The 27,124-nt window shown below is 39.2% G+C and overlaps 1 protein-coding gene and 1 long non-coding RNA gene across 4 annotated transcripts in view; one reads left to right on the top strand and one right to left on the bottom strand.

The window, feature by feature from the left end:
- Nr3c2 (nuclear receptor subfamily 3 group C member 2) overlaps window positions 1–27,124 on the bottom strand; it is a 325,701-nt gene that overhangs the window by 109,535 nt on the left and 189,042 nt on the right. The gene's annotated exons all lie outside the window — the stretch shown is intronic.
- LOC125619759 lies at window positions 777–26,249 on the top strand. Its single transcript, XR_007351342.1, has 2 exons — window positions 777–929; window positions 23,100–26,249. It is a non-coding gene; the product is annotated as an uncharacterized LOC125619759 (long non-coding RNA).

Below are 27,124 nucleotides of genomic sequence, written 5' to 3' on the forward strand. Positions count from 1 at the left end.
CTACCAACAAACTAAATTTTTGCTAGGAAAGAAATTATGAAACCAGTTGATAGGAGATTGTTTGCACATACATACTGAATTAGGCTAGTGTGGGGTATGTAATATAATGTATGCCCATGGTATGAAACTCAAGAGGCACTGTGGGCCACGTGGTCAAAAAGCTTCCTCTCCCTTAACTACCTAGTTCCCTTCTTGCAAGGCAACCACTGCTATCAATTTCTCTGTATCCTTGCAAAGGCTTTTCTAGGGTACATTTTTCAGCCACAGTAAATATGTTCTGTTTGTGGAATGAGCATTATTAATTCAAAACGTTGGCTTGTCCTTTTATTAATTCAGCAGATAATTATTGGGTGGCTATTACATGCCAGTGACTGTGATCAGCACTGGGCGGAGAGGTGAACACGATGACATCCCTGTCCTTGAGGGACTCCTGCTCCAGCGTGAGAAAAGAGGCTCCTCAACAAATTAAACCCTGGGGCAAGAAAGAACAGCACTGGTATGTGCGCCCCAAGAACACGGAAGAGGAAGGGACTCTCTTTGCCACAGAAGTCAGAAAAGGCTACAGAGAAGAAAGAACATCAGATTTGTGTTTTAAAGAATGTTTGTTGGGTGGAAAGGGTGTTGGGGGAGTTTTCTCACCAAAGAAACAACCTATTTAACAAATGAGCGTCATCAGGAGACATCCTGTGTTCTGGGATGGGTGAGTTTGGTGTGACTGGAACACAGGGGGTGGAGGTGAGGAGGGAGCAGCCACTGAGACTGAGGACTTGCTGTGCTCTGCTGCATGGTCTGTTGAGGTCAGTCCAGGTCTAATTTGTGTTGCAGGAAGTTCACTCTGGCAGCTTGATGGCAGATTTCATGGAACAATGGCAAAGGGACTGGTGAAGTTCAGAAGCCAAACCATGCTTTCCAAAGAAGGTAGTTAGCAGGTAATTTCCAACTAATCATCGTCCTCTTTGTTATTCTTTAGCCCCAACCTTGTCTTCCCATGTCTTAAATGCCTTGACATCCATTCATTATCCAAGCAAGAAAGGCTGGACCCATCCTAAACCACTTATTTCTGGTTTTCCATGGAAATGGCCCACGCTTCTCTAATTTTATAGCTCCAAGTTGTTGACCTGGGCCTCACTGGTCTCTTCACTGTCTCAAACGAGCAGATAATGTGGATGCTGGAGAAAAGAACGGCAGCCTCAGAGCTATCTCCTAATTGGCTTTCACATCCAACAATTTTCCCTTTTTATCTGATGATTCTCAATAGAACTGAATCATGATTTCAGTTTGTGTAAACCAAAGTTCCTGTGCTTATGAGGGCGGGGGGGGGATGATACAAAAGGCAAACCAGCATATGCTAGAACTTTGAATAAAGTTACTTTACCACTTGAAGTTGATGATTAGAAACTGATAAGGTAATGGAAAACTAACATACATTCTTCACAAACTACCTGAGATCATTAACCTACAAGGAGGAAAGGTTTATTTTGGGTCGGTTTCAGGGGCGCTGCTCCATGGTTGCCTGCCTCTGTTGCTTGGGGCTTGTGGCGGCACAGTACCTGGTAGGGAGCACATGGGAGAGCCACTGTCACCTCATGGCAGCCAGGAAGCAAAGAGAGAGACACAAAGGGCCAAGGTTCCACAGTCTCCTTCAAGAGCAGGCCCCTTCTGACCTAATTTCCTCTCTCACAGGTGCCACCTCTTAAAATCCCACCGCCTCCCCATAGCACCACAGGCTAGGGATTGAGCCTTCAACATACGGGGCTTTCAGGGACAGTCCAGGTCCAAACTATGGGAGACAGGGTGGAAGGAAGAAGAATGCGGGAAACTGGGCACGCTTGTCTCTGCGCTGAGAAACAAGGCAGGTAGTCTGCTGAGAATCAGAAAGGAAGCGGTGGGTGAGGAACCAGATCATGTGCGTGGGGTTGCCATAGAAATATGATAGACCACAGGAGATGGAGGTAGAGAGGACGCATCCATGTTGAGTGGGAACTCTCCTCTAGGCCATGAGGCTGGGGAGTGACATTCTTACTGCAGTTAATATTTATGATTGCCCTTTCAAAAGGCAATGTCATCCTTTGTCCTAACCAAAGAAATAAGTAGCTTTCTGTGTTGCTTCACCTGGCCCGTGGTGATGGTAGGATTTGAACCCAGTCTGACAAAAGACCAGGCTCACAAAAGGCACCTGGCAAGTCACAATGAAATCTTAACACGGCAGGAAACACCTAGTGCTTGCTTTCTAAAAAGACTGTGCACATCTACATTTTAACCGTCCACATTTGATCATTTGACTATATTGCTTAAAATAAAAAAAAAATTCCATCTACGAAATAACTTATTTCTTATTTATAGCTGAAACTCAGGACAAGAAAGGCTTCTGATGCAGTTTGTAATTGGCTCACTGTGGGTGACATTCAGACTGTCACCATTGGTTAGGTAGCAGAGTAAACCATTAGCCTTAGGTTTTCTCATCTAGAGATTCACAAAACTTATCTCATGGGTTGGGGAGCTTATAAAGATTAGATGCAACCATATATATCTCATGGGTTTGTGGGGGATTATAAAGATTAAATACAACCATATATTTAAAATGCAGAACTCCACTTCTGGAATGCACCAGGTGCTCAACAAACCACTTCCCTTGGGTCATGGCCTGGGAGATGGGCAAGCACCTTAGTGCACAAGCAGAACACTGTTTCTGGAGCACTGTTTGGATCTTGGCTTCCCCTCTGACTGACTACCAGCGCTGGGGTCCACCTCACCAAGCTTTAGTATCTCCATCTGCAAAATAGGCACAGGAATGGCAACTTTCCTGTACAGGTGTATTTAGCCCTGTCCTGGCCAATCCCAACTGTGGACATGAGAATCTACTCCCTCCATGCCAGACATGGGATCTCAGCATCAAGTTCTTTTTTCCAGTAATTAGGCTTGTATGTTAGGCTGTTTCTGTTAACAAGGCTCATGCCTCTTCCTCCCACACCCATCCCCTGCCTTGTTGTCTGCAGAGCACACCAACTCTTGCTGGAAACATTCTTAATACTCTGACTCCCCCCAAACCTCAGCCCCACACCTGGGGTTCTGACATCTGTCTTTCTTAAAAGCCCACCTGCCTCTGGAGACTTCTAAATGTGGTCCTCCTCCTGCACTCAAAAGACTCTATGTCCTGCAGAGCCCAGGGGTTTTGGGGTCCTACCTCCTGGGCTATATTTTCTCATAACAACTGTGTCCACACCCATTTACTGTACCACTTCATGACTGAGTCTGATTCACATCTCAGGCTTTTCCAATTTGCACTACCATTAAAGCATTTCCACAGAAATAGTTCCTTTCCTTAAATTATTATCACCAGTTATCTTAAATGAAAGAAAATTCAAGAGATCAATAATAGCTAGTTTATTTGCAATTATATATTTTCCTTATGTCAGTTTGTCATGAAGGACATGGAAAAGTTACTTTCTTTGACCATTAATAAAGTATAAAGATCCACAACTGATTGCCTTACTATCATTGCAATGGGTTGTAAAGAGGAAGACACCTTCATTTCAGTGGCCCACATAAACAGAAGTTTATCACTGAGGTTTAGTTCACTAGGAGACGATAAATCATCCTGGGATGGTTGCTTCTAGCCCTTATCTTCTAGCCTGTGCACTCCTCTGTTCTTCCAGGTCTCCAATCGACAGGTCCTATCTAGACTTAGGTCTTTGGTTGGTCTTGCCTAGGGTTAGAAATTTCTAGAATGTTTCAGCCCCAATTATCCCTTTCCCCCATCCATGATGCTAGCCTGAAGAGTTTGCTTAGTATTTCTCCCAACTCTATCTGCCCTTGTTAGAGAGCAATGCTGTCTGGCCATGCAGGAGTCTCTCAGGACCAAGGGTCCCTGTTGAGCCCTAGGGTATGTGTCAAGGAGGTCCTTCCATTCTGCACTCTCCTCTCCTGGAGGAGGGTCTGTTTGGTGAGAGTCTACAGATGAAATCCTTTCTGCTAATGGAGAATGAGGTGGGCAGAGAAAGGCCTGCCTTGGTGTTGACACTTCATTAACTCTGGATTTCCAATACCCTCTCCAGTTGGAACTAGATGCAACCTAGTGGATTTTGACAAGGTAATTAATTTTGCCACTTGTCAGTCAGTGTTCCTTGTGCCTACTTCTAAGGGGAGAAAAAAAGTTGTGGTTTGAGGTAAGGTTGGGCTTCTTTCCCCCATCTCAAGTTTCCTTCCTGGGTACCTCTCTTATACTCCTGGTTTGACCTTACTAGCCCCTTGCCCCCTTATCCCTGCAACTTACAATAATTATTTAAGCTTCTCAAACCATGAATATAACTCCAACAAGCCAACTGTCCACCTGGATCTTCATTTGCTACATCATCTTGGAGGGTCCAGGCCAACCACTCATGTAAACTGTGACTGGAAATCGCCATGCCCCTTTGACTCATTCCCGATTGTCCTAAAATTAGTTATAAGTACAATACCATGCCACAGAATGGTGAATGAAGAAATTCTGAGATGTAACAATTATAATACAATTAGAATGTGTTTTTGAAGTCTTTCCTATCCCCAAGTATCAATACATTATTGTTCCTAGTACTTTAGGCATTTTCACATATTTCTCTATAATCTGTAGATTATTAACTGGCTGGATCATCTGTAAAATGTAGAGATGAGATTACATTATCTCTGTGGTCCCTTCCCTCTATGCCTTTGCTTCTGTGGTCCTGAGAAGAGGAAACGGTGAAGAAAAGTAATCCTTAGGATGACAAGGCCATCACCAGGTGATACAGTCCTGTCCTGTGGTCTGTGTAAATATACCCTGTACCTGGTCAAGCCCAACCAAGAGCAAACTGCTAATGGCCAGGGAGAGGAAGCTGTAATCATTGTCCTTATGCCATGTCAGAGTCTTAGAATTACATCTTGATTAAAGGAATTCAAAAGCAGTCACTGTGGCCTTTGATGAGAAAGGCAGTCAAAGATAAGGGGAATTGCCTTTTAAAAAAACAGTTCCAGGGAAATATCCTGGAGATAAAAACAGAGAAACATAAGATTGTGTATATTCACACACATCTTTTAAATAGCTCCAACACTGTTGAGAGCTAAACAGTAATCACACTAGAATCTTAAAAAAGATGTAGAATTTTTCATTATGTATTCCAAGTTAAGATGAAAAATGCAGAAATGAGAGGTTCACTCTACTCTTTCCCTCTGCTCAATCCAGTCCTATCAGTTTTTTTTTTTTAAGGAGGTTACTTATGTATGAATTTTTATGTTACAATTATGAATGTGAAAAAAAAGTATTGGGAAAAAGTCTATTAGTAATATTTTTAAGTAAAAAAAAAAATTAGAGGAGATCATTATACTTGATCAGCTATGCCTTCTCTGGAAGAATATTAAAGAAGTACTTGGTTAACACCTCAGATCAAGTTACATGAAATAATGTGCCTTATGAAGCAGGATAGAGATAAACAAAATACAGCTTGTCGGCCAAAAATAGCCTAGTTTTTCCCGGCTCTGCATTCCATCTGTCAAAACAAGGTAGATGGCATTCATCAGATACCAGCACTGGTATATAGTTGGACTGATCCAATCATTTTCTGATGGACTTAGTTTTATCATCCACAATAATCATCAACCATCAGTTAGTGGAATTTGCATGAATATGTACATAAAGGAGCCTCTGGCCATTCTTCCTTCCCTTCTGGAAACTGAGGTCAGAAACGTTCACATCCTCTCTACTCAACTCTAAGAGCTTGACTTAACTCTTCTTAAAATCTTCCCTGATCTTCCTCCTCTCTTGGGAAACATCCCCACCCTTCATAAAAACTTCAGGGACCCAGCTAACAATGGCTGAACACTATTACGAGTTGGGCACAGCATTACCTTAATTAAGCTTTGCCAGATACCATAAGCTATTAAATCATTCTCATTGCCTGGTGGTGTTACTGTACACACACGTTCTTATTGGCAATTAGAGCTTTCTTTCCTAGTGAAGGTTCAATGTTTATGTGTCATTTCTTATCTATATCAGAACATCTTCAAAGTAGGAATCACATCTTATGCATCAACAGAGCCCCCTTGTGCCTGGGATATGGCTCAGTCAGTTTCATTCTTACTCTAAAAAGTCAGGGCGGCCCTCGCCCCAAAAGCACAGTCCTCTTGTGTAGCAACTGGCTAGTGTCTGGGGCAGAAATGCCTGTCCTTTCTCAGCAGAGATGTCAACCCTGTGCTGTGATCCTGGGCTTTCCTGAACCTCTTGAAGGCCAGTCTGGCAGAGTACCATATGTTCCTGTTTAAAACCTTGTCCCCCTCCCAAATTGTCAGTCATTGTGTCACCGTATGTCAAGGGAGGGGAGAAATAAGAAAATATCTAAAAGTGTTGAGAGGTTCACGTGAATGGAAAGAAAATTAAAATACATTTTGATTCACAGTCTGCAGAAAGAAGAAAACAGATTCTCATTTAATCAAAGTAACTTCATGATAATATTAGTGATAAGAACAAAAGTATATTCTAGCTGCATGGTATTGGCTTCTGTCCCTTTGAAGTACCTACTGTGTGGCACACTTCATATTTACTGAGCATATAAAGGTTGGTAGAAAAAAAATTTTTGTTTGTAAGGAGTTCACAGAACTACATGTAACTACCCATGACAAAATGTGTTCAGTGCATTTTAAGGTCTAGAAAGTGTTAAGAGGCCACAGAGAAAGAAGAAATGGGAAAGGATTAAGTGGAGATCAGTGAGGTTTAAGAGGAGGTTATCTTTCATCTGGACCTTAAAGGAGAAATGCAATTTCTGCAAGGTGAGAAGGTAGAGGAAGGACAACCGTGCTCCCCCTTTGATAAGACCAGAGCCACTGTGGCTGGTGATGGCTGTCACCATACAATTCCACAGCACACACAGCCTCCCTCCTAGGGCTCTGAACAAATCATACACACAGGTACACAGCAAAATTCAACCAACTCATGAAGTTTTAAAATAATTTTAACAATAACAGCAACAACAAATAGTTGGATGCCATGATGCATGCCTATAATTCTACCTAAGGGGGTGGGCGAGGAAGGAGGATCACAAATAGGAGGCTAGTCAGGCAATTTAGTGATCTATCTCAAAATAAATATATAAAAAGGGCTGTAGCTCAGTGGTAGAATGCCCCTGAGTTCAATCCCTAGTACTGCACATAAATAAATAGAGAATTAATAAAAATATGAAAAATATCTATATCAAGGCAATCCAATTGCCCAACACCAGGAAAAGTAGAAATCATTATAGAGATGATACTAAAGCCTAAGGAATGTCAAACAAATGGTGAGAAACCGATGCCTAGTAATGATGGATTTCTTATGTACATTTGGAGTAACATGATAACTTAGTCAAGAATGGGCTTTCTGCTTTAATATTTATAGTATTCTGAACTGAATATATTTATTCCCTATGAAACTAAAGCTTAGCTTTATTATGCGGCAGTTCCAAAGGATAAGGTCTTTCACATGTACTCAACCTTTGAGTCAATGCAATCTAATAGTTTAAGAAGACACTACGTTTGAGACAGCCATTCTGCCTAAAAATACTGTAAATTATTTAAATTGAATTTTGATGAAAGTTAAAATAAAATTTTCTTCAATAGGGCATGCAAGGTTCTAAGAAATTTTGCAAATGAGATCTTTGTAATCTAATTCTGTTTCATCCAGTGAAGCCACATCATGAATATACCATGCTACTGCAGCCACGGTGGCTGTCTGCGGAACCCTTTCCAACGTGCACCGCCTCCTTGTTCTTGAATTCTAAAAAGGCAAAGGGAAATGGTCCAAATGTCTCCCCTTGAAGTTTGAACTACTGAAGTTTTCACTACTGAAGTTTTCAGTCCACCATACTATCTAAGTGGTTGCTATTCTGCTTCGTTTTCAAGAAGTTAAAAAAAAAATACAGAAAAGTAAAGTACTATAACTACCCCATACTCACTCCCCACAATTTTGTTTTTCATTTTTGTTTTCTGTGATGCTGGGGAATTAAGCCCAGGGCCTTGAGCATGCTAGGCAAGCCCGCTGCCACCGAGCTACACCCCTAGCTCCGTGTGTTTTTTTCAATCCTATAAACAAAATCAGAAGATTTCCAGATCACAATGACTGCATTTGGCTCAGTGACAATATAGCCTTCTGACAGACAAGTGAAAATCATCCATTACTAAGAAACCTGTTAGAAAAGACAGGCCTCTAGTTGTCAGCTATCTGAGCAGCGTGTGGGAGATATGGGACCCACCCAGTTGCAGGCAGGCTGGGGCCACGAACGAAGGACAGATGTGAAGAGGGGAGGACCCTGCACACCCAGGCTCAAGGCCAGAGCAGCTGCTACAGTTGCCACTCAGGACTTGCCGGTCCCTGGCACGCTGAACACAGGCTCCTGTTGCCGGATCTTCCACTGCTTCAGGAGGCTGGATGTCCAGATTTTATATGAAGTCTGGTTTTTAAATATTGTCGACTAATTTAAAAATTATAAAAAGAAAACTGTGCTAGCCAAACAAAGCACCTGAGCCAGCTGGATTTCAACCCGGAGAAATCAGATTCACGACCTTGATAAGGATAAGAGTACCCGAATATGGGGCAGATGGGGGTTGGGGGCGAGGAGCACATTAGCCATGAAGTCCTACAGGGCAGAAATCTGGCCTTCTATTTACTTATGTATGTGAATTCTTAGTTTTATGCCTAACAACTCAAAACAACCCCAGAAACTGGCATTCAGAGAGACAAAAGCATGCACAGGGAACAGGAGGCATCTAGAACACAGGCATGTCCTTGACTGCTATGTCCTTGGGAGTCACTGTCCTGTGCCTCTGGTGTTTCATAGAATATTGGGTAAAACATTCAAATCGACCTCAGTTCTCTGGAAAATCCACGGAGCTGCATGTTGTTAAATGCCCATGAGGCGTTTACCCACAAACCACTGAAAGGCAGTAGTGACTGTGCGGGGCAGGTTCACAGAGGTGACCCGGACCTTCCCTATGAGGAAGCAAATGATGTGGGCAAGCATCATGGAGAAGGAGGAGGGGATATATTGACCTGCATCATGGCAATGCTACACGTGACCAAGGATCGACATTTGTAGCGTCAGGACTGAAGCAGCCATTGAACCTGTGCTTCCTTTAATACAAACTGGAAAACAACACTGGGCATCAAAAATGCGGGAACACCCAGGCCAAAGGCTTCCTCATTCTTTGGTCCTCTTGAGAAGGACACGATTAAACACAGGATCTAGAGCCACAGTTGAGAAGTTTCTAGAAAGGGGTCACTTTTCAGGACATGGAGATTCTGTACAACTACTCAACCAAGCCACTGTGACGTGAAAGCAAAGACAGATGACAATAAATGAGCATGGCTCTAGTCCTACAAAGCTTTAGATAGGGACACCGACATGTGAATTTGGGGTATATTTAATGTATCACAAAGTACTACTTTCCTTTTGATTTTTCCCCCCAATCACTTAGTTCTGAGACCATGTGTAAATTGGCAGTAGGCTACACTGGCCCCTGAGCTACAGTAATGGCCAAAACCAAGGAAAGAGCCTTTCCTGATCAATAACCATAAATCAAGGCTATGTTAAGCACTCCACCGATCATTCCGTTTAACCCTGGCACGACTCTGAATATTCTTATTTCTATTTACCTATGAGAACGCCAAGGCCTGCCTGGAGTGGTCAAGTAACTTGCGTAAGTGGATGCAGACGGTATGGGAAGGAACCAGGACTCAACCCATGCAGACCGGTTTTAGGTGCCACGCTACATTCTGACAGCCACGTAAGCACACAGTAGCTCTCGATCCTGGTTGGGTATCAGGATCTTACTGGAGACTTTTCAAAATACCTGGGGCCCCCAAATTCACAAAATCACAACTGCTGAACATGGGGAACCCAGGCACCTTTATGTTAAAAAGAAAAGTTTTTCACAATTGTTTCCAACCTGGGCACAGGACCAGCCACATCTTCCTGAATTTCTCCCAAGGAAGAGGCCATTTGTGCAACAGATTATTGGAATTCACTTAAATGATGCAACTCTCCCTGTTTAAGTCTCCTAAAAAAGGATCCACCCTGGTGCTATGATTTTTACCCTATCAATGGAGTTTCTGCCTCCTTCCATCTTTTCATTCTAATCTCCTCCTGCGGATCTGCTTGCCGCTGACTCTGTTGACACTAGTGGATCTTTCCCTCCTTTTTTCCCACTGCTGTGTTTCTGATATCAATGGTTCTAGGACCCATGACCTCGGACAGTCTAATGCTTTCTACTCTCGGACTTGATTTGAATGCTTGCTGCAAATCAAGTCCTCAAGAAGCCTAGAGCTATAAACAGAAAAGGAAGGCACAGAGAAGAAGTGTATATCTAAACGGCAGACAGAACCTATGTGTAATGCACTGCAGCCCTTGTAATGAACATCTGTAGCCACTAGCAAGAATTTTTAGCTTGGTACGTTTGAACATAAGGACAAAGGCTACCTCTCAAAGCCAAGCAAATCTATTACAGCTACATGTCTTCATTTGCAAGGCGGCTTACTCAATCAGATAAATGGTTGTGTTGCCTTGTTTTAATTTTCTAAGGGGTACCGTGTAATTCCGATATAGTGATAGAAAAGAAAAAGAGACCAATACTGGATCTTAACTTCTTAAAACACCAGGAATCCAGTCCTTCAGTTTAAGAAGAAAAACAAGTGAAAACATCACAGATATATTTTTGGTGCCTCAATGAGAAAAAGATGGAAATGAGATTTTAGTGACAAGAACACATCATTATATTATCAAGGGGAAAAATGGCAAAAACCAAAACAATCCTCATTTCAGACTGTGGTCCAAAGAGAATCCTTAAGTCAACAAGTTAACAGCTGAAGAGTTCATCAGAAATGATCACAACCCTGGAGAATCAGAAGGGCTACTGTTCTAGGAGACCTAAATGGCTCCAGGACATAACCACAAATTCTGTTATCGGCAATGGGAATTCAATATTTGCACGGTGGCTTTTATTCTTTTGTTTTCATTTGGTTAACATTTTGGTGTATTTCCTCTGTTTTATTTTTCAAGTATATTTTGTTTGTTTTTTTGCAGTGCTGGGGATGGAACCCTGGGCCTCATGCATGCCAGGCAAGCACTGTACCTTCTGAGTCATATCCCCAGTCCATCAAGTACGCATTTTCTAAAAATACAAAGGTTATGATTTTCTCTACTCATTTTAAACATACAATTTAATGATTATAGTCAGTTTATAAAGTTGTGAAATATCACAATTCAGCTTTTAAATATTTTCATTATTTCAAAAATATTCTGTATGCCCATTTATATCAATTCCCATTCCCATCCCCTCAGTCAACCACTAATCTGCTTTCAATCTCTTTAGATTGTTGTTGTTTTTTTTTTCCTGGAAATTTCATATAAATGGAACCACATACTATGTGGTATTTTGCTTTTAGTTTCTTCCCCTTAGCACAATGCTTTTGAGATTCCTCCATGGTTCACCATGTACTAAGAGTTGACTTTTTATTGCTGCATAATATTCCATCATGTGGATAATAGCATATTGTGTTTTCATTAACAAATTGACATTGGATTGTTTCCATGTTTTTCTTAGACTGGATAATGCTCAAATAAACATCCACATAAAAATCTTTGTATGGGCAAAGATTTTAGCTTGGTACATTTGAACAAAATTATATGAAAACATTATTGGCCTTTTTCATTCTCATACACAATGGAGTTTCCCAGGGGCTACATTTTATTATTCAAGAGTGAAGTTGCTGGGTCTTTGGGCTGTTTTATATTTAACTTTTTTAATATTTATTTTTTAATTGTAGTTGGACACAATACCTTATTTTTATGTGGTGCTGAGGATCAAACCCAGGGCCTCGAATGTGCTAGGCGAACGCTCTACCACTGAGCCACAACCCTAGCCCAATTTTAATTTCTTAAGAAACTGACAAACTGTTTTGCAAGTTTGCTACACCATTTTACATTTCCACCAGTATTGTATATTTTTCCACATCCTCATGAACACTTAGTATTGGCCAGTTTTAAAACGTTAATAATACAGTGATCCTAGTGTAGTTATATCTCACTATGGTTTTATGGTTTTAATTTGCAATTCCTTAATGACTGATAATGCTGAACAGCTTTTCATATGATTATTAGTCATTCATGTATCTTCTTTGGCATATAAATATTCAAAACTTTTATCCATTTTTTTAAAAGACTGTTTGCTTTCCTATTAGTAACTTTTTTTTTTTTTTTTTGATACCAGGGATTGAACTCAGGGGCACTGGAACACTGAGCCACATCCTCAGCCCTATTTTGTATTTTATTAGAGACAGGGTCTCACTGAGTTGTTTAGCGCCTTGCTAAACAGCTGAAGTTGGCTTTGAACTTGCAAAATCCTCCTGCCTCTGTCTCCCGAGTGGCTGGTATTACAGACATGTACCACTGAGCCGGGCCTAGTAACTTATTCTTTATAAATTTTGGATACAAGTTCCTAATTAGTGCTTTTGACTTTATGTGAAACCCTAAAATTTAAATGAAAATTTTCATTTGATGAGCTGGAACAGGGTGCTCACATTGTCCAAGGTCTCCAGGTCTTTAGAGGGTCCAAGAAGTTAAAAGTAGTTTCAAAATTATATGAAAACATTATTGGCCCTTTTCATTCTCACACACAATGGAGTTTCCCAGGGGCTACATGAAGTATCCATAATAATCTGAAGAGGCTGTTAAAACAGTCCTCATCTTTTAAGCTATATCTGTGTGAAGTCATATACCTTCACCAAAACATCACCAGGAATCCAGCTGTCTTCTAGTATTGTTGCAAAAATATGAAACAATGCCGTTCTTCTCAATAACTTTTTTTTCAGAAAAGTTATTTTTCATAAAATATTTATTTTATGCTACCATGTGATGGGTTTTTGTTGTTTTATTAAAGGAAAGGAATTATTATTCTATAGTTCTCTTTATAAGATGTGATTCATGTTGACACAATTGCTTCGTATTGGTATTTTTAGAGGCATTAACTGTTTTTGTACATCTGTTTTAATTTTTTCATGCAAGAAAATATCAATAGCTGTAATTTTACATAAACACAAAAGCTCTTCAGTATTTTTTTTAAGAGTGTGAAGGAATCGTACAACCGAAAGGCTTAGAAACCACAGAGGTAGAAGAAACATATGTTAAGGAAATACTGGAGAGACCCTGTGATTACCGAGGCCACAGGACGCAGCTCCATATGGCAGATTCAGGATACCTAGAACCAAAGGAAAACTTCCTCCTAGAATCCAACTAGAGGTGTCAGGAATAAGAAAATGGAGCACAGCTGCGGGGAGAGGCTGGGCGTGCCTGGGCAGAGAAACCGTGTTGATGTAGGAGAACTGCAAGAGCAGAACCCCTCTTTATCCCAGGTTTTCAGATTTTTTTTTTTTTTACTTCAAATTCAACAGTTTTGAAGGCTCTGAGGCTCTTGTTATCACATACTGAGGAGTAAAATAAAGAAGCCAGCAACTAAGAAAGTATGTACAAAGAATATCTGAAGGCTAAACCAAATTTCTGGTGGGATTACGTTGAAAATACGTTAAACTCTGCTTCCTGTGGGTTTGAAACAAACAGCTTCTGGGATGTTCCTGGTGCAACCTGGGCCTACTCCTCTGTCTCCTGAATGCTACTGTCAGCAGGTGAAGACTGAAGGGTTTGAGAGGTAAACTGTATGCCTTTGTTTATATGGACCTACAAAAATGACTGCCGACCACACCAGCTCAACCTCCGATGAGATCTCCAGAGCTGTGGCACCACCATGTCACAAGAAGTACACACGCTACTCACAGCATAAAATCCTTCCTTGTCCCCAAACTGATTCTAAGACAAGGACGGTCTAGTTAATTACTGGTCATAATAGGTCATGAAATACCATAAATGAAAAAGGAAACTGTTGATACAAAGTCAAAGAGGAAACGACAGAGCAAATGAGATAAGCTTGTTCCAGATGAACCATGAAAGTTTATATCTTTTTAATTTAATGGCACTAGAAATGAATAAAACCTTTAATAATTGTGATTTAATTAGAAGGTAAGACACATATATTACACCATGAAGTAATTTTTAGAAGAAAGGCTATGGTCCTCGTATTCTCATGTGGAATAATTATAGCAACCTGACTTATGGCTGTGTGGGGTGTGTGTGTGTGTGTGTGTGTGTGTGTGTGTGTATTAAACTAGTGAATAGAATGTGAAAAGCACTATGTCTGAAAAACAGTAAATAGTAAGTGTGTATTATAATAATAATAATTATTATTATTATTATCATTACTATTACTACTACTATTGATACAGAAGGAAAAAAAGCCACTGATAAGAATGGCTTTGGCTGATTTATTGTATAGAACACCATCATTTTATTGCCTTGATTATGAGACCTTATTAGAGTTAGAATGCATTTCATGAAGAGGCATAAAGCACCATATAAAATAAAAATTTTCTATTATTTTCAACTATTGGGAATAGGGAGAGTATGGACAATTAAAATCCCTCAAAGATTACTTACTTAGGAGATGGTATGAGCCAGGCGTGGTGGCATACACCTATAATCTCAGCAGCTCAGGAGGCTGAGGCAGGAAGATTTCGAGTTCAAAGCCAGCCTCAGCAAAAGTGAGGTGCTAAGCAATTTAGTGAGACCCTGTCTCTAAATAAAATACAAAATAGGGCTGGGGATGTAGCTCATTGATTAAGTGCCCCTGAGTTTAATCCCTGGTAATCTCAACCTCAAAAAAAAGAAAAGAAAGAGAGAAAAAAAAAAATAAAAAGAAGGTGATGGTGTGATATATACTCCAAATTCTATTGATTTCATAAATGAGCTCAATGTCTCCATTAGCCTAGAGTGACTATCTGAACTTAATTCACTTTGGTTATACACAGCTACTAAAAAGAAGATGGAAAAAATTCTTATTTTCTTCAATAGCAACTCTGCTCTCTTTTAAAAGTGGTAATAATTCCTGAAATTGCCAAAAGATGATAGTTAAAGAAGTAATGTACCTAGAAATGTATACACTGATTTATTAACAACTGAGTGATTGGAAACTCCCAGGATACTTTGTTTTTTTCATTATAAATGATAAGCATTTAGGAAATTAACAAAACATAAAAATGACACAATTTAAAATGCAGATTATACCTTCTGTTTTATTGAGATTCCTATTTAATTCACAAGACTTATAGGTTGCCACTTGAAATGTTTACAGGGAAGGATCAGAGCAGGTAGAAATTTGCTATTTATTTCACTGCAATTCAATTCAACAACTGTTTATTGATCATGTACTATGTGCCTAGCAGCTTCTTAGATGCTACAGGATTACAAAAACATCTCAGATAACATTTTATGCCCTTGGGACCTGAAGGAATAGATTGAATACGACCTGCATGCATAAATGTATGGGAGAGGGTATAAGAGAAAGCTACCAGGAAAAGATGCTATGGGCAATCAAATAATGAAACAATGTGAACTATTTTTTTTTTCCTTTTTGGAACACTTTATGGCGAATATAAAACAGGGATAGAAATTCAATAGTTGGAGAAAAAGTATTCTAGTCTGAGCCCTGCTTTTCTACCTTACCACTGACTCTGCCCTACCTTGATACTCCCTCCCTTCAGCACAGACACTATGCATCCAGATTCTCTTTCTCTCCCTCTAGTCTTTAGTGCATCTCTTTTTTGTGCCCACACAACTCCTTACTCTTATTACCCAAGATGCAGCCTAAGACCCACAGGCGTGGCGTGCCTGGCTGCATCAGGCACTACCATGAACTGCTACCCGCCCCCCCCCCACACACACACAGTGGTGTTTGCAGAGAAGTTCAAAGACTATGAAGGCTGAGCATGTGGACTGGGGATCCTACAAACCTCGATATGCCCCACTGTGCCTGGCAGGCTGTCAGTGAGTATCTGGTAGCTGATTAAGGTGGAAGCCTATTTAAGGGCAGACAAAATCAGACTTTATGGAACTCTGAAAAGCTCTTATTAAAGGAAGGCACAAATAATTCCTCACTGGTGAAACACTGAAGGATAGACAGGGAAGACTCTGCCAGCCATCCATACCTGAAGGGAAATTGGAAATGAAGAGGAGGCAGAGCAAAAATTTATTTTAACAGAGGCTAATTTATGTCATTCATCCTTATTTAGTTTTCCTGAACAAATCTGCTGACACCAAATACTCTTCTTAATCTTTTTTTTTTTTTTTTGGTTGGTGCACAATGGCTATACGTAATAGTGGGATTTACTGTTACATATTCATAGATACTCGTAACATAATGTGGTCAGTTTCATTCCCTAGTACCCTTTCATTGCCTTCAACCTCCCACTGGCTCTCTCCCTGTACTGTACTCTTCTCCCTTCTATTTCCATAAGACCCTACCCATTTCTTTCCCCTTTTCTTTCTTTTTTTTCTCTCTAGCTTGACTTTGAGTCTGGCTTATTTCACTTAACATAATACAGAGCAGATACTCTGAAGGAAGAGTTAATAAGACTCGGAGACTTTCACCTAAAGAACAAAGGCGAGAGAGGAATCACAAGTGACTTGAAGGTCATAAACCTTAGTGCCTGAATTATGGTGTTATCATTAATAGTAATGTGGAAGCTGGAAAGAGCTGCCGAGTGTGCGGGCAGGCTCGGAAGTGACATTTTCTTCTTATTATATCTTAGGCTTCGGCAACAGATAGGCACAGGAAGAGACACTAGGCACATGAGCACACAGAACCTAAGAATGAAGCCAGAGAGGGAGACCGTGATTCGGGAGATGGTCACAAAGGTGTGCTGACTGTCGGAGACTAACTGGAAAAAGGGAGAAGACCAGAGTCAGGAGCCTAACATTAGGGGGGAAGGATATGGATCAGAGAAAGAATGTACAGGAAAAAAAGAAAAGTGCACGGGTATAGACACATGGAGGTTCCTAACCTTGAGAGGAAGCGGCTGTTCTACATTAAATTAAATGAACTAGATAGACACGCATTTTATAATTAAGAGGAAAATGGAATTTTAAAGATTTTTCAAAAGAATATCTATATACATAGACACACATATTAGTCAAAATAAAATGTAGTGTGCTATTTAATGACATTCAGAGCACATAATTTTGTCTATATTGTCTCCTCAGCCCTAACACAAAGCAGAGCTCCAAGCAAGCACTGAATAAATGCTTGTCATATAAATGCGACGGAGAAAGAGTCACATGAGAAAGAGTGAGGGGCATGGGGAGGAAGGAGACTCTCCCTCAGCTCTTTGGTGAATCCAATATTTAATGTGCCAGGCCTAGATCATTTTAAATTTTTTCACTTTTTATGGACTTCGACAGAGGAAAAACATTCGGGCATTAAGACAGAATGACCATGAAAATCCCCGCTCTGACATTTCTTTGAAAACTGTCTGGCAGTAACTTGAATGTCCTCATTTTAAAAAATGATAATGAAACAATGTCCAACTTCCAGGACAGCTACGTGGAGCAAGAGAGATGTGATAGGGTCTGACCAAAAAAAAAAAAAAAAAGGAAATTAGTGAATAAATTAAATCTTTATTTCAGGAAAGTTCCATTCAGATAAAACTCCTAGGGACGCCAGCATCTCATCTCCACTGTATTCAAGTACTTGCTCTTTCTGCCAAAGCAAGGCAATATTGAGGACCAAGAAAAACCCACCACTAGGAACTGAGGATTGAGGAATTACAGCTTGGACAAGGAGGTCATGAGTCAAACTGGAGCCTTCGATCTCTGGGTGGAGCCATGGAGACATTGCTGAGGAGCCCCCCACTGTTTTCCTCTTTCTATTCCAGGCCTCCTGTCCTATCTGGAGCCCAGACCCTCTAGGCCTCAGCCAAGCAGAAAGAATACTCTAGAGTGTTCTCAGATCTACATGGTTCTGGGTGGATGGCAGCAAGCATCTTGAGGCTGGGCAATCCGACAGGGACTCTATGCTGAGTGACAGATAAAACAATAGTTTGTAAAATGCCATGTGAGTCTACAGAAAAGCCGATCCACCTACACGTCGGGAGGTAGGAGTCAGTGTTTGCCAATAGAACTCGTTTTGAAACAACATAAAACACGCCTCAAAAGACAGAAAAATGTCAATTCCCTCATCTCCAGAATTTTGTTTATAAAAGTATATACATAACAATGTTATGAATTCTGTAGGAGTTTAATTTCTCTGCTGAAACTGACACAAATACTCATTTAGAAAATATGCATTCCCCTCGTCTCCTAATGAATTACATACAATTTGCGAATATTAAAACTTGACTAATTTTGAAATGATTAGAGCTCTTTTGAAAAGAAAATTTCAATATCATTTGTATACTGGTAACAAATTTACTCAGTTCCAGAAAAATGTCACTAAAACAACACAGGAAAAATTTTATGAGCAAAAGTACTCTCCCCAAAACAAGAAGAAAAAAAATGAAAGAAAGAAAATGAAATGAACTGCAAGGTCCTTAACAGCAGATACCCTAAAAGATTATAATCCTATACATTTACTTAAACTGAACTCAAACACCTGGCATTCAGCTGTATTACTAATTGGGTAATTTTTCCTCTTTTGACAAGTACCTTCTACTAAATATCCTAGTTTAATACAGAAATTATCTTAAGAGCAGATATTTTTAAATCTCTATAACCCGTAATATAAAATAGTAATAATATGTAGAAAATAATACATAGTAACATTTCTTTAGATATTCTATACCAGAATAGCTTTGCATATATGAACATTAACACTTAAAAATGTTAGTAAGAGCTTATTCAATACTAGTCATTCTGCTCTATTCTGGGCCTTTGATTTAACTAAAATAAACCTTACTGTGTAATTCCATTTGGATAAATATCTATGTCCCCTGAGTGAGGAAGAATACAAAAAGTCTCCGTCACCTGAGTATACTCCCCAGGACAACCACTACTCTTTTTTTTTTTTTTGTACCAGGAATTGAACCCAGGGACACTTAACCATTGAGTCACACCCCCAGCTCCTTTTTAATTTTTCTATTTTGAGACAGGGTCTCATTTGGTTGCTTAGGGGCTCACTAAATTGCTGAGCTTGGCTTTGAACTTGTGATTCTCCTGCCTCAGCCTCTTGGGTTGCTGGGATTACAGGCATGCACCACCATGCCCAGTGACAAATGCTATTCTAGTCTCAATTACCATAGTCTGGGTCTGGCCTTTTCTTGAACTTTCTATAAATGGAACTGTGCAGATACACTTTTCTATGTGACTTTCTTCACTCAACATAAAGTTCTTAAAATTTATCCATGTTGTTGTATCTATCTTCATTTTTTTCATTCATTACTGAGGAGTACTGCATTGCAGGTACTCTATGACTTACAATAACATATGTCCCAGCAAACCCACCATACACTGAAAATATCACCAGTTGAAACTACATTGACATACCTAACCTACCAAATCTCCTGGCTTAGCCTAGCCAAACTCACACATGCTCAGGTCACTTATGCCAGCCTCAGCTGGGCAAAACCATCAAACATCAAGTATTTTATAATCAAGCGCTGAATATCTTGTGTTATTTGTTAAATGGCAACACAGCACGCTGAACAGTACTAGTTGCTTCCCTGTGACTGAGTGGATAACTAGGAGCTGTGGCTCACCACTGCCGCCCAGCATCCTAAGAGAGGGAGGCATCGGTGCCCATGCCACCCAGCCCAGGAAAACAGCAATACTCAAAATTTGAAGTAGCACTTTTGCTGGATGCACATTGTGTTTGCACCACCATAAAGTTAAAAATAAAACCGTAAGTCAGGAACTGTCTGTATATTAGTATACAGATGACCTGTGCTGTAAATAAAGGTTGCTATGAACATTCACAGCTTAGATTTGTGTGAACATGTGTTTTCATCTTTGATAAATACCTGGGAGTAGAATTCCTGGGTCACGGGGCATGTACTAGGTATACTCCTAGGTAGGCCTAGGAGTGTGTGTGGGTATGAACTTCAGGGGAAGATGACAAACCGTCTGCCAAGTGGCTGTGTCATCTTACATTCCCACCAGGAAAGCATGAGAGTTCTGACTAATAACCCCTATCTTTGCTGATATTTGATGCTGTCTACCTTTATCATTAATTTTGTGGGTGTTAAGCAGTATCTTATTGAGGTTTTCATTTGTAGCTTGTATCTCTCCCACTACTGATGATGACACCATGTTTGCATGGGCATATCAACCAGTATCTTCAGTTAAGTGTTTCTTTCTTTTGCTAATATTTTTAACTTTAAATTTTGAAATAATTTCAGACTAACAAAAAAGTTTTTAAAAGTATATCAAGATTAAATGAAACTTTTTAAATTTGCAAAAAAAGTCTATGAAGAGTTCCTGTATATCCTTCACTCTGCTTCTCCAAATGTTAATGTCTTATATGACCACAATATAATTACCCAGTTATGATCAAATACAATTAAATTCCACAGGCCTTAGTGATGAGATTGTCAGACGTATACTGTAAATTATTTTCTTTAGTCTGTGACTTTCCTTTGTGTTTTCTTAATGACTTCTTGATGAAAAAGAGTTTAAAAGTTTTAGAAAGCCCAATTATTCACGCATCCAAATTTTGAAAAGACAGTAAAGTAGAAAGTAATTTTTAAAAATTCAGAACTACTAATATTCAAATATCTACTTTTCAAAGTGTCTTGAATATGTAAAGCAAGAGAAGACCATTCAGGTAACCTTATACTCCTGCCTATACAATCCCAGTGTTCAAAGAATCAGAAAGTATATTTTTGCTGCAGTCAGACTGTTGGCGGGAGACAAAGACCAGGGCATCATCCAAATCTGCATGATGCCAATGAAAGAGTTGTGAGGCATAAAGGAGGTTAACAATGATGGTAAAGAGCCGAGGATCAAGAGAGACATCTTGCCTAGGCTCCATGAAGGTTACTGACAAAGAAACAAGGTATAGGCAGAGAAGCCATCTTGTAGTTTTCTGATGAAAATCAATCAAAGCAAGTGAGATCACAGACCACCACATGTGGTCAGTTCTAAGACCGGAAATTCCCAGATGCAGATTCTAAAGAAACAAATTGTATCTGGGCTGTGGTTTTCCTGGCAGAAAGGCTGAAACATGGTTAGGCTATTGCCATTCTCAGTCCACAGATACATGCTATCACAGGCCACGCATGCTCCTAGGACATCCAGATCACCCAGTTCTAATACCTGCTACAGCAAAGCCCAAAGACACCAACATGAAATCACCAGGGTGATCTTCAGTCAAAGATGCCAACTCAGAAAGTTGGAAGAAAATATACTTTTGCATACGCTGCTTTGTAACTAAAGAGACATTGTCGTGGACATTATTGTAGCTGACCTGCCAACTGTTTCTGCCTTCCTTCCTTCCCCAGAGAACTCACATTTATCTCCTTCCACCCCATCCTGTTCAGCTTATGTACTTTAGGGAAATGCTTCATTCTCTAGGGCAATAAATCCATTTGTCAATTACTGTTCATAAGTGGCCATGTAAGTCTAAGGTTTGCTAGGAACTCTGGGAAAACAAACCTCTATTTTTATTATTATTATTTATTTTTTTAGTGACAGAATTGTTTCTCTCTTCCAGTATATAATAAGAAAGCACATGGGTCTAATCCTGGAAGCCAGCCTCAGGATAAAACAGCCCTTTAGAGGGGAGAACAGAGATGAAAAGAACTTGAATCTTCACATGGCTTTTCTTCTGTATTAGACAACCTAGACCCTTGTCTCTCTCTGGATTTGCTATGATGTGAGCCAGTCATATTTTATATCATTGAAGTCAGTTTGTGTTGTATTTTTTAAAAATTAATTAACTGTACAACCAAAGCATCCTAAATTATAGAATATCCTGCTTAATTCAATGTCCCTGCCTTGGCTCTAAATGAATTCTTCCTGGGCTTACGCTTGCATACTCAGTTATAATCATGCAGTGAGATGAAATGAGAGCAAGCTCAAGTTCCACAGGAAAAATGGGAGAATATAATTATACTTTAAGTCTTAGTTCTCAATCCAACACACCATGTGGTTTCCTAGTATTGCATTACAGTTTAGCATCAGCTAAAGAATGAAAAAGAAATGCTCAGCGAATTTTCAAAATTTAACTATTGATCATGAAAATAAGCTCTTGTAACATGAACTCAAAATGAAGTCTCAGATGTGCATGATGGTCACAAGGGCCCAAGAGCAGACAAGGCTGAGTTTTATTCTTAGTACCATTGAAAGAGTGTTTTAGTCCTTTTTACTAAGGTAATTTTCACCCAGTGGTGAGTATTCCAATTCTACAAAAAATTAATCATCTCAAATAGTATTCTGTTAGAAGTGCAGTGCTCTAAATTGATGAGTGGAAGAACCATTTTCTAAGAGAGACATAATTGTCAAATGCAAATAAGGACCCAGATTCTAGGTCCAATAAAAAACAAACCTAACAATGATTTTGCACGAGTAATTAAAACTTGCTAAATTTAGGTCTTTTGTCCTGGAAAACAAATTTTCCACAACTACTGACAAATTCTGGTGTGTTCGTTGTAAGGATAAAATAACATCCTTATTTTGAAATACATCCTTAATTTGAAATAAATGGCCCATATTCCTGAATAGTGATGGGGTTGACTGTCACTCACAAGCAATCTCCCTAAAACAATTTCCATGTGCAAGTTTGGTTTCTGTCCTATACAGTCAAGAGTTCCAGCATGAAGCTTTCTGCCTACTGAATATGTTATACCAATATATCCAGTTTTTTCTATGCTAGACATTAGGAAGATGACACATGATCAGGGGCTTTTAAAACTTAAACAAGGAAGATCTGCTAAATATGAATATTTTCCCAGGGTATATGCACTAAACTATATCTGATATTTTATGCTATTATATTATGAAAATATTTATAAGAGCTTTGGTATGGCTGATAAATCACATTTATAATCACCCACTAACTTCTTAGTTATATGCCATTTAGACGCTAAGATTTGTGAAGTTTGCCTGGTTCCTGATATGAATAGTCATATAAAGCCATTAACAAGATGATATTAAGGGAATTTTCAATGATTTCAAGGATTATTCTTTAGTGATAACTGTATTTTTAAAGTGACAATTATACTTTTCTAACAATCCTCTCTCTTAAAGGTACATATTGAAGATTTATGGATATCTGGGACACGTTTTCAAATAATCCAATGGAGCAACAAAGAAAATATGCTGGTAACTGGAGATGCTGAAAGATGGCGACATGAGAGTTCATCATACTGTTTTAAAAATTTTCCACAATAAAATTAAAATACATTTTGTTAAATATAAGAATTAACAGAATGGCTCAGTGGAATTTTAGAAAGTCCTAATAACATAATACAACTGCTCTGAAATCTGATATTTTTTTTAACTCATAACTACTTTATTGCAGTATAATTTGCATCTATATAATGTATCCACTATCTGTGTACAGTTCATAGACTAAATTTTCAGTAGATTTATACAGTCTTACAACCATTAATTACAAAAATGATTTAATTTTAAACTTAGAAGATGTTTTTGCTTTTGTTGGGGTGGCAATATTTTAAATTTTTGGTGTTGTGAAACAAACATTTAAACAATGGTCAGCATGACAGTTTTGCCAGGCCTAAAAACCATGCCTATTTTTCCTCTCCTGGAAGAGCAGAAATCCTAAAACACCAGTCAGCAACCAGATTTTGTGACTAAGCTGCCCGCCCCCCCGTCCATCTTTACTGACATTTTCCTTCCATGCCAAGCTATGAGGAGTACTATACAGCTTTTCTCTTTTCCATATAACTTCTCAGCTAGCAGATGGCCACCAGCATCTGCAGTGGGCAAATGGGAGGGAGTTGTGAATCAACCCCTCTGTGTTTCTAGGGCTAAACTAGGGCAGCCCCAAGGAGGACCCCGATCCCTACCCCAGGTCCCCTAGGGTCTAGCAGAATTATAATGTATCCTTCCCATTTCTAAAGGAATAGAAAAAAAATGAATACAGTAAAATAGGCCTGAAAAAAATTACCTGTAGGTAAAGGGATTATGTTGTAGCCTCAACAGATGTTCTAAGGAAGCTTTGCAGAGTTGGCATAAAGTGAGCGTCCACTTTGCAATGACTTCTGGTATTTGTGCCCACAGACATTGTTCTGTTACTTCAGCGTCTGCGCAAGGAGTCGGCATTTGTACATTCATTTTCAAGTTTCTAAATTTGAACTTTCTTTCTCAACGGTTCATTTTTCTAATGAAATCTTATAGCTTTTCCATATGAGTGAAGAGATAACATCAGAATACTTCATCTGGACACACACCATTTCAATACAACTCAGCAGTTGATCTCCCTTTATTTAAAAAAAAAAAGGCTCAGGAAATGATGGTTTGAAGATTTAGGAATACCATAATATATATGACTTTAAAATCAGGAGTGATGCTTGTATTTCACTGTTTTGAGCATTGAGGAAACTAAAAGTGTACAGAGATGGACACTTGTGGTCATGTTTGATAATTTGTCATACAGAAACTACAGAAGCTATTTTTTTGAGTGTGACAGGAGGTGCTATTAAAAAACAAAATGCACCAAAGAGCTGGGGATGTAGCTCGGTGGTAGTGTGCTTGCCCAGCATGTGTTAGGTTCTGAGTTTGATACCCAGCATGGCAAAAAACAAACCAACAAACAAACCTGACCACAACTGTACCAGCACATCAGGTGTAAACTAAAACTACCCCAGGCAAAGTTCAACACAAGTGCCTGTAGTTACAAGCAAATCAATGCAAAACCATTTATAATTAATGGGATGTTGCTATAAATTTCAACTCTTCAGGAACCAGAATTAATTCCTCAATAGTTACTCTCAAATTCCTACTTTCAGAAAGCTTTAGCCACCAGTAAAAGAAAAGCTGAAAGTAATCTCCTTTACAATCCCACCCCTGGAGCTGTGATCATTTTTTTTACCTGTGTCCATTAGTATCCTCATCTTTACCTTCATAGTAAGTATCCTTCAACTACAGACTTTAGCGAGAAATACTGAATATGGTAAAACAGGCACTAATATATCAAATGAGAATTATGACCGTAATTATGACGATAATGGCCACCAATCACAAATTTGGGGGAGAAAATTCCACTCTGAGGATGATATATTTCCAATGAGAAAATTTAAGAATCACTGTCCCAATTCATCATCACTGTAAAACATCAACAAAATAGAGCATACACTTCTGAATAAGAAAAAAGTAGACCTGGGGGTACCTCTCAACCTATTTATACCACTTAGATCCTCTTAACAGTTGAAATAATGTTTCAATTTCCTTTAAGGTCTCTTCCTGCTAAAAATGTCATAATTAAAATTCTCAGCAGCACTTAGGTCCATGAACTTTAAAATCCAAATCAAACTAAAAAATTAAAAACAGCTGGAATTTATAAACCAGAAGGATTTTCTACTCTGGGAAAGAGATTATAATGAAGTATGGCACAATTTTATGAACTTATTAGTCCAACTAAGTGGATTTACGTTCTGCAGCACTTCAATACTTTTATAAGTTGGAGCCCTGCCCAAAAATGAAATGGGAATTTTTTAGTTGCTTTTTATACAGAAGCCAAAATGATTTACATTTAAGAATTAAATTGCAGATTAAAGCATGTCATGAAGCTGAAATGGTTTGTGATAGGTGAGCAGTAATACAGTGAATTTATTTCTCAAGAAACAAGCAATAGACATGCTCAAATTATTTCTGAATGAACTTCCAAAATGACTAACAACATTCATTTAAATACTCCAATATTAAGATGGAACCAGCTTAAATACTGGTTCTGACAATTTATTCTATTATGTAAAATATCATGAGGAGAAATTTAGAAACATTCAGAGGATTCCAAATGAGAAACTACAGTATAACTTTTCTGTTAGCATTCAGAGCAAAATGCGTTCCCTTTTTCTTAACTCATCACATCTATTATTATTTTATATTTCTATTTAAAATTAGAAACTATTAGTAAAAGTATCCATTTTCAGGCACCCTCACTAAAGAAGCCCTCAGGAGAATCTTCTATGCAACCCCAGATGGAAATGACACTCATATACAACTTTGCTATTTGTTTCCCAAAGCCCAAATCGTGTTTCCCCTTATCTAAATTCTACCATTGGTTGGGTCCAATAAGCAAAAAAAATGACTTTAGTTTCTTAATGTCATCCCTAAGAATGTGAGAAATTCGAATGAATCGCTATGACTACCCAATACCAGCAACAACAATAAAAAAATTCTTTTTTTTTTCCGACAAAGGAGAGGTCAGAGAAATCAACACAGAAAGGGAACTGAAGCAAGCTAGCAGAAATGTGAGAATGATTTAAAAATAGTGATGATATAAATTGCATCAAAAGACTATCATTTAATGTTGAGTTACAGTGCACTACAGGGACTCAATTCAGAAGATAAGAAGCTTCCATTTTCTCCCATTGTTAAATTTTTAAGTATTATCTTCTCTAAGATCTGATACAAGATAGACATTTAACAAGTGTCCACCATCTACACATGGCTTTGAGGAGATCTGATATCTTGATTTACAGCTCCTTCATTCATTTTTGCCTGGAGTGCACTAGGTACTGTGTTATTCGCAGAATAAAAGACTCAACAAGACAGAATTCCTGCTTTGGGCAGTCCAGTACCAAGAAATACCTAGGCAATTTTAATAGAATGTCTTAAGTCTGCACGGGGACAACTTCAGGTTCCTGGTATTACACGCTTCCAAGAGGCGGCCACCTCCACACCCACTACTGAATGTCAGGATGGATTAGCTGGAGTGAAGGAGGATCAGAGTGTAATGAAATAGAAGGGATGCTGAGTGCCAACGCCAAAGGGTGGGGCAGGCAGCCAAATGGCCAGATGAGAGGACTGGCGCTTTCTTAAGCCAAGTATAGCTGAAGGAGAGGGTCTGCATGAGAGGCAGAGCTAGAGAGTTAGGTAGTTTCCAAAGGTCAAATATGATGGTGAAGAAAGAAGTCAAGGATCCCTGAAAGGCAAAGTCACGTGGGCATGAGGCTGCTGGGGGGCTCCGGGTTCTCCTGGCGCCTGCACCCTACTGCTACCCTCACTGCAAGGGGTTCCAAGGCACCGTGTCCACAATGCTATTAAGTGGAATGGGTCTTTCAGTTCAGCCTGGGGTCTCAGAATAG

Source organism: Marmota marmota, unplaced genomic scaffold (assembly GCF_001458135.2).
Source record: "Marmota marmota marmota unplaced genomic scaffold, marMar, whole genome shotgun sequence".
Classification (NCBI taxonomy): Eukaryota; Metazoa; Chordata; class Mammalia; order Rodentia; family Sciuridae; genus Marmota; species Marmota marmota.